This window comes from Lactuca virosa, chromosome 9 (genome assembly GCF_052849685.1).
Source record: "Lactuca virosa cultivar CGN04683 chromosome 9, Lactuca_virosa_CGN04683_v6, whole genome shotgun sequence".
NCBI lineage: Eukaryota > Viridiplantae > Streptophyta > Magnoliopsida > Asterales > Asteraceae > Lactuca > Lactuca virosa.
In genome coordinates, this window is record NC_136434.1 from 26,043,473 (window position 1) to 26,052,653 (window position 9,181).

General features: G+C 30.6%; 1 long non-coding RNA gene across 4 annotated transcripts; it reads right to left on the reverse strand.

The window, feature by feature from the left end:
• Positions 1 to 5,857: 5,857 nt before the first annotated feature.
• LOC145136228 (uncharacterized) lies at positions 5,858 to 8,668 on the reverse strand. 4 transcript variants are annotated; one of them, XR_013720323.1, is made up of 3 exons: positions 8,488 to 8,668; positions 6,401 to 7,903; positions 5,858 to 6,173 (listed from the first exon to the last, which is right to left on the reverse strand). It is a non-coding gene; the product is annotated as an uncharacterized LOC145136228 (long non-coding RNA). The 4 variants fall into 4 exon arrangements; XR_013720325.1 differs by lacking the exon at positions 8,488 to 8,668 and having other exon boundaries at positions 6,401 to 7,401; positions 7,525 to 8,206; XR_013720327.1 differs by lacking the exon at positions 8,488 to 8,668 and having other exon boundaries at positions 6,401 to 6,696; positions 7,217 to 8,206.
• Positions 8,669 to 9,181: the final 513 nt, after the last annotated feature.

Below are 9,181 nucleotides of genomic sequence, written 5' to 3' on the forward strand. Positions count from 1 at the left end.
TAGATTTTTTGCTGACATCATCTTTGTCAACCCTTTTATTTTTGTCCACCAAATTTATAAAACGTATATTACGTTTTAAAGTAGAAAATTCTATTAATGACAATTAAATCTCACCAAAAATAAAATGAATTAAATTAGAAATTCTGTTAATCACAATTAAATCTCACCTAAAAATAAAATGAAAAAAATACCCCGCCCCACCCCTTATTACCAGTACCCCTACGCTCTTTCCCTCTTTCTTTACATAATCTATCTAACCTAAGTTTTGTAATGGAGAAGAAAATGGGAGAAAGAAGAAATAAAATATTTGTGGGCTTCGATCTGGGTGGATCAATCTTGTGTTTGATCATCATAGAAGAATGAGGAATGATATAGATATATTTTTTCTTTGGATTCTACTTTAATTTGATCGTGGTTTAAATCGATTTTGGCTACGTTTTAGATTATGCTTCTTTTATTCTGTTTCAACTATGAAGTTCCAATCTATAAAACCTTTCGATTTAAGTTTAAATTAATAATGGTTATGTTTTCTGAATCTGCTTCGATTTTTGTTCTTATGATCTGTATTGTTGATTTTGATTTTTTAAGTTATAGGTATCTTGAGAGCAAAAAGATGGATACATCAGCACCACTACCTCTCATCCATTGTTTCGATTTGTAAGATATGTCCACTAGGTAGTGAATTTGTATATGTCAATTATATTTTTTATTTTTACATTTTTGTATATGCGTTTAGTCAATGATTTTTTTGTGGCTTACCAAGTCATGAATGGGAAGATATACTTGAGTCAATGTCTATAATGCTTTACCCATCCGATCCATTCTTGGATTTGGAGATGGAATTCAAACCCTTATACCAGTGAGTGATCCACATATCCTACAACTCAGCAAAACTTATTGGTGATATGTGTTTTGATTTATTGTAAAAAACATATTTTTATAAAAACACAAATTGGGTTCTCAGAAAGAAGTTATTCACCACTCCTTTTTTAATATTATAAAAAAACATCTTTTAGACTCAATAGCAAAGAAAAGACAAAGTTTTAGTATACCATGTAAATGGATTACATTGATAAAACTTATTGAAAAATGTTTGGGATTGATTACTTTTTGTTAATTTGCATTTTTTTGCAAAACCATCTTCTAGTTTATCTGTTACATATTATTTTGTTTCTTCAAGGAAGCATACATAGAAATCAGATTGCTATTTTTTATATAATACATTTTAGTTGTGAACTTGATGCTATGCAAGTACTTCCATTGTCTGAGTATGCCAAGAAGTATAGTAAGAACCTTGCACAACCATATTCTTTCGTTTAACTGGTTTGGATCTTCTTATTGAGTTTACTTTCTCAATGATAAATGGATACACCCGACACTCTTGAAAATAGGGTTTGGGAACATTGTGAGTATCAAGATTTTCTCAGCAATAAGAGAAGATATTAGTATAAAAGTTGCAATATAAACCATTTGTAATTACATAATAATAACTAGACAAAGATATGTGAAGGATTATCGTTACAATTTAAATTGTAATATATAACATAAAAATCGTATGAAAATTTTATTATATTCCATTTCATGCCTCACAAACATGTTTCTAGAATGGAATTACTCATTCTATTACCTTGCTTTTACGATTACCTATCCATTCCATTTCTTTGTTGTTCCATTCTTTGCAACCTCACATATCTCAAAAAAGTAATTCATAAATCCATCACCAAAAAGAAAATGTTTTATAAACTCTTATAAGGGAAGAAGAAAGATAAAACTAAATGAGTGTATTGTGTTAATCTAATTATGATGTTCTTTCATCTCTATTTGCAGCTTGTTTGTAGTATTGTCTATAAAATATTATTGTTATATCTGAAAGTTCATTTTCTGATTTTCATCTTTTTGTGTGTATATTTTAATCTTTTAGGATTTTTAGAGTATTTGAGGGATCGTTTCTGCTTAGTAGTGGGGTGAAGTCAAGGTCCCTAAAATTGGAGGGTAGTTGTATTTAGAGCCACTTGAATATTAAAGATTTTTGTTGGCATTAATTTCAATAATCATATGTACCCTAGAAGAGATATCAGAACAATAGTTTATTTTTTTTATAACGTTTCTTGTATTTATTTTATAAATGTTGCACAGGTGATTGCTACAAGGTGTGGTCACTCTTGTCTAGGATCAAGGGTAATTTGGTAACTCTTTAAATATTACACTTTATTAAAGAGTACAAATGAATATTTTTGACTTTTGGTTCCTTATGAAAGAGGCAAGGGTATAATGGTCCTTTTAATATAAATTGTTTATTTTATTGTTCATTACCTTCTATGTCTACAACATAATTACCACCTTTTGATTATGCTTATTAAATATGTCATAATATTTTATTTGATCTAAATTTATGATTTTCAGGTGTATGGAATTGCAAGAGTTAGTCTGTTTTCAATTCGTTAATGTCATCGATTATTTCAATATATTTTGGGATGTAAGGGCTTTAGATGTCGAAGCTTTTGATTATATTTGATAAATAGTAGTTAAAGGGGGTTGTTTTTTAGATTATTCATTATTATATTGAAATAATTTATATATATATATATATATATATATATATATATATATATTAAAATTAATAACATTATCTCTACCATTCAGTATGGAAACCATCATTCATGAACTGAATAATGCTTAATTGTTTCTTTCTATATTCTATGTGGCAGATTCATTGGTTAAAGCCTTTGGCACCAATGTGACGATATATATTTTACTCTAGAGAATCCTACACCAAATGTAGTGACATCTTCAAAGGTATCTTACCTAACTTTTCTAAAGCTTTTGGCACCAACGAGTTCTTTCAAGATGTTAGTTTTGATTTTTCTTATTCATTTCAATTGAATGACTAAGCTCAATGTACAATGTCTATGTGTTTATATGTTTTATATAAAGTTGGAGGTTTTGAATGGTTTTGCCGGTGCAATTGGAAGTTGTTATACCCAAACGTATACAAGTGGTTAGCACCTCGCTTCATGTTTTTTTTTTGGTTTTTATGTTTTAAGAATTGATATTCTCTGGATAAAAATCGTACCCCCTGTTGGAGTCCAAAATCAAAATCGTTTTTTTGTACATTCAAGCTCAGTTGTAGGACAGTGTTCTGGAAACAAATTTCATTAATGACATTGAAGTTTGCAAAAAAGGTCATTAATGGCACTGCACTTTGAAAAAAATACTTTTTTTGGTTTCTTTTTAGATAATCTGGAAAAGTTTCAATTTTTTTTGTACAGTAGAGCACATCAATAGGATATTTTCTGGGAAAAAAAGTTTGTTAACTGAAAATACATTGTCATTTTCTTTCACATATGGACCATTTATGTAATTCTTTTACAAATATGAAACATTTATTTAATATTATACTCATTAGTACGCGATTGATATGATAATCTTTTGAAATGTTTTTAGTATTGAACTTTGTAAAAAAAAGTTCATAGATAGCGTCATACTTTTTTAAAATAATTATATTTTCGGATTATTTTTAGATGATATGGAAAGTTTTTTTTTCTGTATATTGAAGCTCATTTGTAGGACTGTTTTCTGGAAACAAATTTCATTAATAGCATTAAACTTTGCAAAAAAAAGTTCATTAAGCTCATCGTACTTTCAAAACAATTACTTTAAGGTTTCATTTTTGATGACATGGAAAATTTTCATTTTTTTGTACATTAGAGCTCATTAAGACAATTTTTTTTAAAATACATTTCGTTACGGAGAGTACTCACTTTATACTATTGCTATCTATTATATACTATCTTATCTTCTAAAGAATTATAAAAATATTACTTTTTTAGTTTTTTTTTCAACATTTTGACTATTTTTCTATAGTTTCTACCCGACAACTTATTTGATGATGTTGAAGCCTTTTCGAGTGTTGGAAGTGGTTATCGTTTGAATGTCTCTTTATGCAAATTTTAAGTAATTATTGTTTATAGTCATTATTTTACTTAGAATTTTCTTTCAGACTTCAGAGACATATTAGCACATATAATAAGTATTCTTATATGAAAAAAAACTTAGCAAAATTAAAACAAAAAAATTGGTGTTGATGTTGTCTATATCGTGTAAATCACAAATACAAGAATCAATATTAATATATATATATATATATATATATATATATATATATATATATATAATGATTACAATTTTTAAACAACGTTTGTATCTTGAAAACATTTTGCATGATTAGTTTAAATTAATAGTTGTACACTTATGTTATATCAAATATTCACATATATTCCCAATGTATATATTAATTTTAACTAATCATTATAAACTTACACATAAAAATCTATATTTGAAAATTAATAATTTGTTTGAAAACATTGATTAGTTATTAGGATTAATTTATATTTATATGTATTTTTTTTATATGTCCCTGCGTTTTACGTGGGTCATAATCTAGTTGATTCAACAAAATGGAAAGTACGTAAAATATGTATAACCAAAGATCAATTAACAACGTACTTGGATATAATCCACGGTATATGTTAAATTACAATCTTTGTCTGTAATGGATTAATATGATTTGACATATCAGTTTTTTTAAATCTCGGTAATTCTGCAAGGTTTTGTGTGAATTCTTCAAATTCAACAAGTGCTTATAATCTTGCTTAAGCTATTAAGCACTCATGGATTTCTAAGAACCATTTTGAAGAATTCACATAACACCTTGCATACTTGCAGAATTACTAGGAGATGTAAAAATAGCAAATATGTCGGAATCATATTAAACTCTCAATGTCACCATTGTCAATATTGTCAAGAAAATAAAGACCAAGCATCATTAATGGAATAATGACATTAGCAATAATGTCACCATCTATCATCGAGAGGGGAAGTATAAAGACAAAAAAAAACATCAATAAAGAAGAATCCACATACAAAGAGACATTGAGACAGGCAATGTTTAGGCATGGTCTCATCTCCATATATATTTGAGTCTCATCTTTATCATCTGTAGACACGATGTACCTTTTTTTGTCTCTATATATGTTGGCGTTTCATCTTTCTCTTTAAGAACTCTTTTGAAAAGAAAATCAATCACTACACATATCTAACAAGACAAATACGAAAATCAATGACTATACATATCCACCACATATCTCACAAGACAAATACAGGAAGAGACACCTTAAAATGCTCATTCCAGGAAAAACATTCAAAAATGAAAATTTCTAAGGGTTCATTCTAAGGTTCAATTCGCAGCTATTTTGAGAAACAGATCAACCATACACACTATAATCCACTATAATCAGTGATCACAATTACAAACATATATCGATCAATGGAAACCACACAAAACCAGAGGCGAGTTCATATATGATAGAGGTATGTCACTTGACCTACCTTTTTTTCTTAAAAAAATAAAAAAATAAAAGATATATATAAATAAAAATTGTGATTTGTCTTAGTTATTTTTAGTAAACTATCTTAGTGTTTTGGCAAAAAAGAATGCATATAAATAAAGATTTTTAAAGCTTATGTTTTATATTTCAACAGCCTAACTAACTAATATATTCAAGATAAAGGTGCACAAACGCCGGTTTTAATCGAAACAAGTTTTTTTTTTTAAACGGTTATTTTCTTAACCGGTATTTTTTAGACCGGTTTCGATTTTAAAACATATTAATAATGATACAATTGTGAAAATATATCAATATATAAGATCTCATCTCTACTCGGATACAATTATAAGAACTTTAAATCTTTTTTTTTATACGAACCGGACCCGCAACTAGTATTTTTTTTATTTCATTTTATTTTCTATTGATTTTTATTTAAACTAGAAGGGATCCCCCGCGTTGCGGGGGTTGGAAAGTATCGATTTTACGAGAAACTATAGTACACTGTCTGAATTGGTAGCCACAATAAAGTATGTTGCTATTCTCTGCTATTCCTCCATTTACACACACGGTAAAAAAATGAATGTACATTGTGATACTTCTTAATTGCATAGTATATTGTTGTAATAGTTTTTATTTGAGAAAATTTTGAAATACTATCCTTTGACATGAACACCATCCAGAATTGGTTTCCATGCCTCCATTTGTTCCTTTGTTCATACATTACACACATGACTTTTATCGAATTTTATAAACACTCCTTAATAAATTTCCATCAATTATCGATACCTACAAAAAAATGCAGAAAAGGAAAGCAATCATCGCTTTGTTTTGTAAACACACATACATGTATATGAATCATGAAGGGGTCTGAGTTTGACCACTTTGAGTCGTGACATGTAGCTCTTAAATATATTATCATTTCGTGAAAGCATGAGCATAATCAATTTGGAATTTTGGGTCTCTTTGCAAGATCAATTTGAACAATAAATGACTCCACAAGGAGGAAAACTTACCGGTTCCATGATACAACTAAAGGATCAATACCCATTTCAGTTAATAGTCAAACGCTAGTTGTATATTTCAGTAAGCGTTGCTTCATAAACTAAGCTGCAAAATCAAATCTTTTATCAGCTTTAACTCAAATCATTTTATTATAAATATTAAAATAGGACTTGAATTCTAATCTTTCCCACATGCCATCACAGTCCTGATGTTAGACCAGAGAAGGTGGAAACCCAAAGCAAACACCAAAAGAAACTGTAGGACCGGTGAAGATGTCGAAATTTCAAATCAAACCCTAACTTCCGCTCTGTTCCACATACAGAAGAAGAGGTTAGTTACAATTATGGGTAAGATGCCACTGAAATCGGTGCACTACAATGCAAGCAAGATGAATCAGTGATCACAGGACCAAAAAAAACACTAAAACGCCAACATTGCAATCTGGGTATGCTGGAGCAAATCAGGAGAGGCAGGGCTTCTTTTATCTATCCACTTCTTTAATAGTGCTTCTTCTATCTATCCACTTCTTTAATAGGGCTTTTTGTATCAAATCCCTCATCCAAATCGAAAAGAAAAAATTAAAGAAATTGTAACAGATTCATGAAATTGAATACAAATGAAATATAAAATCAAGGAGAAATTACAGATTCCAAAGGAGTGGGAGCTCAACGGTTTCAATTTAAATTCATGAAATTACACAGGTAAAATCTTAGGTTTATAAACGCAGTTCCTTCATAGAATTGGAATGCTAGCTCTATATGGACTAAAATCGGAACAGATTATCCCTTAATCAAAGAAATTAGAATATAGGAGAAATGGTAAAATACCTGATTTAGTGCGAGGCCGGCAAGTTACGGCGAGGGCAAGGATAATCGTTGCACCGGTCGTGCCAATTCCAGAGAGAACGCTTATCGGCGACGCCGTCTCATCGAAGAATCAGTAGTTCCTGTTCTCGAAGATGCTTCAAGCCGGTCAACGTTTGTGATAGTAGGCATGACACCTGCCTCCCACCCTAGAAACGAAAATAGCAGACGGGAGTAATGGTTGGTGAAGCAGAGCGCACAAATTACAATTTCGAAGAAGACATTTGTATTTGCTTATTGAAACGAACTGAGTACAATTTCAAATACTGTACCGGAAGCATCGATTTCAGTAGCTGTTTGTGTAGTATCGGTTTCACGGTGGCATCATTTTTAGTCTCGTACACTTATTACGATTATAGATTATGGCGGTAGAGTGGTTAGGTTGGAGAAGAACTTCGATGTAACACGTCGCAGGTGGAGAAGTCGGACGTGGGCATCCGTTTTATCTGTGGTTGAAATCGATTGTTGAAGTCGCACAGTGTACCAATGTTGATGTAGGTGAAACGCAGGAGGTTTCTAACCGGAGGTGAGTCGGTGGGTGTGACCAGAAGATATCAGAATTAATATGTAAGAAACAGTGACGGAGATGGGAGCGAAGAAAATATCCGAAGAACTTTAAAAAAAAAACAGAACAAAGTCGAAAGATTTTACCTGCAATAACATGAGGAAACGGAGGAGGAAGAGAAGGAACGGAATGATAGATGGAAACAGAACAATAAAAATAAAGTCGTTGGATAAAACAATTACACCAATCGAATTGTGATTGGTTGGGAATACGGTGAGAAAGATGGGTGAAAAACACGTGTGAACAAAAATAATAGAAATGACATAAATTGCCCATAAAAGAAACCCATAGCAAGAAAAATACCGTATGAGACCCAAAGGAAAAAAAAACAAAAAAAGAAAACATAAAAACGGAAACTACAAGGACGAAAATAGACAAAAATGGTTGAAGTTTACTGTTGCTAAGTTTGGACATTTTTAATATATATATATATATATATATATATATATATATATATATATATATATATATATATTGAACCATATGGTTTTACGTTCTAAACTCGTCACCACACGAAACAAAAAAATTATAATAATAATATTACGAACTAAATTATCAAAAATCGAATTAGAGTAGCCTTTAATATCAGCTGGTAACAGCAAAGTAATTGGATGTATGGATCTAACAGGTATGATTGTTCTAACTACGTAAGCAGTTCGAGTGAACTTACAGGAATTAATAAGCTGGTAAAGGTAGACGGAGACGGGGGTCACCAGCGAGAACTGCACAGTTTGATCAAGCCATTCTGAGTTTGGTGTGGACGGGAGAAAAAGGTTTCCGCGGGAAGCACCCAGTTGTAGAAGGCGAGAAAGGGAAAGTGAAGGGCCAAAGTAGGAAGACTGTATAACGACACGGTTTCTAACAAAGTCACGAAACCCCACAGGCCCACACACCCTTGATGCACATAGAAGAAACTTGTGTTTAGTTACAAAAATGGTCCCTCATATTTTTACTAATGATCATTCTCATCCTGATATCTGAGATCTTTGGTAGGGGTGTTTATATTCACAAAAATATCAAATGATTAGAAATAATTAAAGTGAATGATTATACGTTTGAGAAATAGACAAATTTAAACAAAAATATTACTTTTTTTTAAGATTAAAAATTAATTTTTTTTTCCGAATAACTTTGTAGGTCCAACTTGGGAAATAATCAAAAACAACAATGTTCCAAAATCTTTTTTAAAATTGCATGTTTGACCTATGAATTAGCAAGTTTAACGTATGAAAATATGCAAAACAATGTTGTTTTGAATAAAAAAAAAAAAAAAAAAAAAGGGGTGACCCATGAAGTAAGTGTACATTCCCTAGGGAGATCATCAAGCGCGTGTTCACATTTACCTATGATAACAATATCCGTAT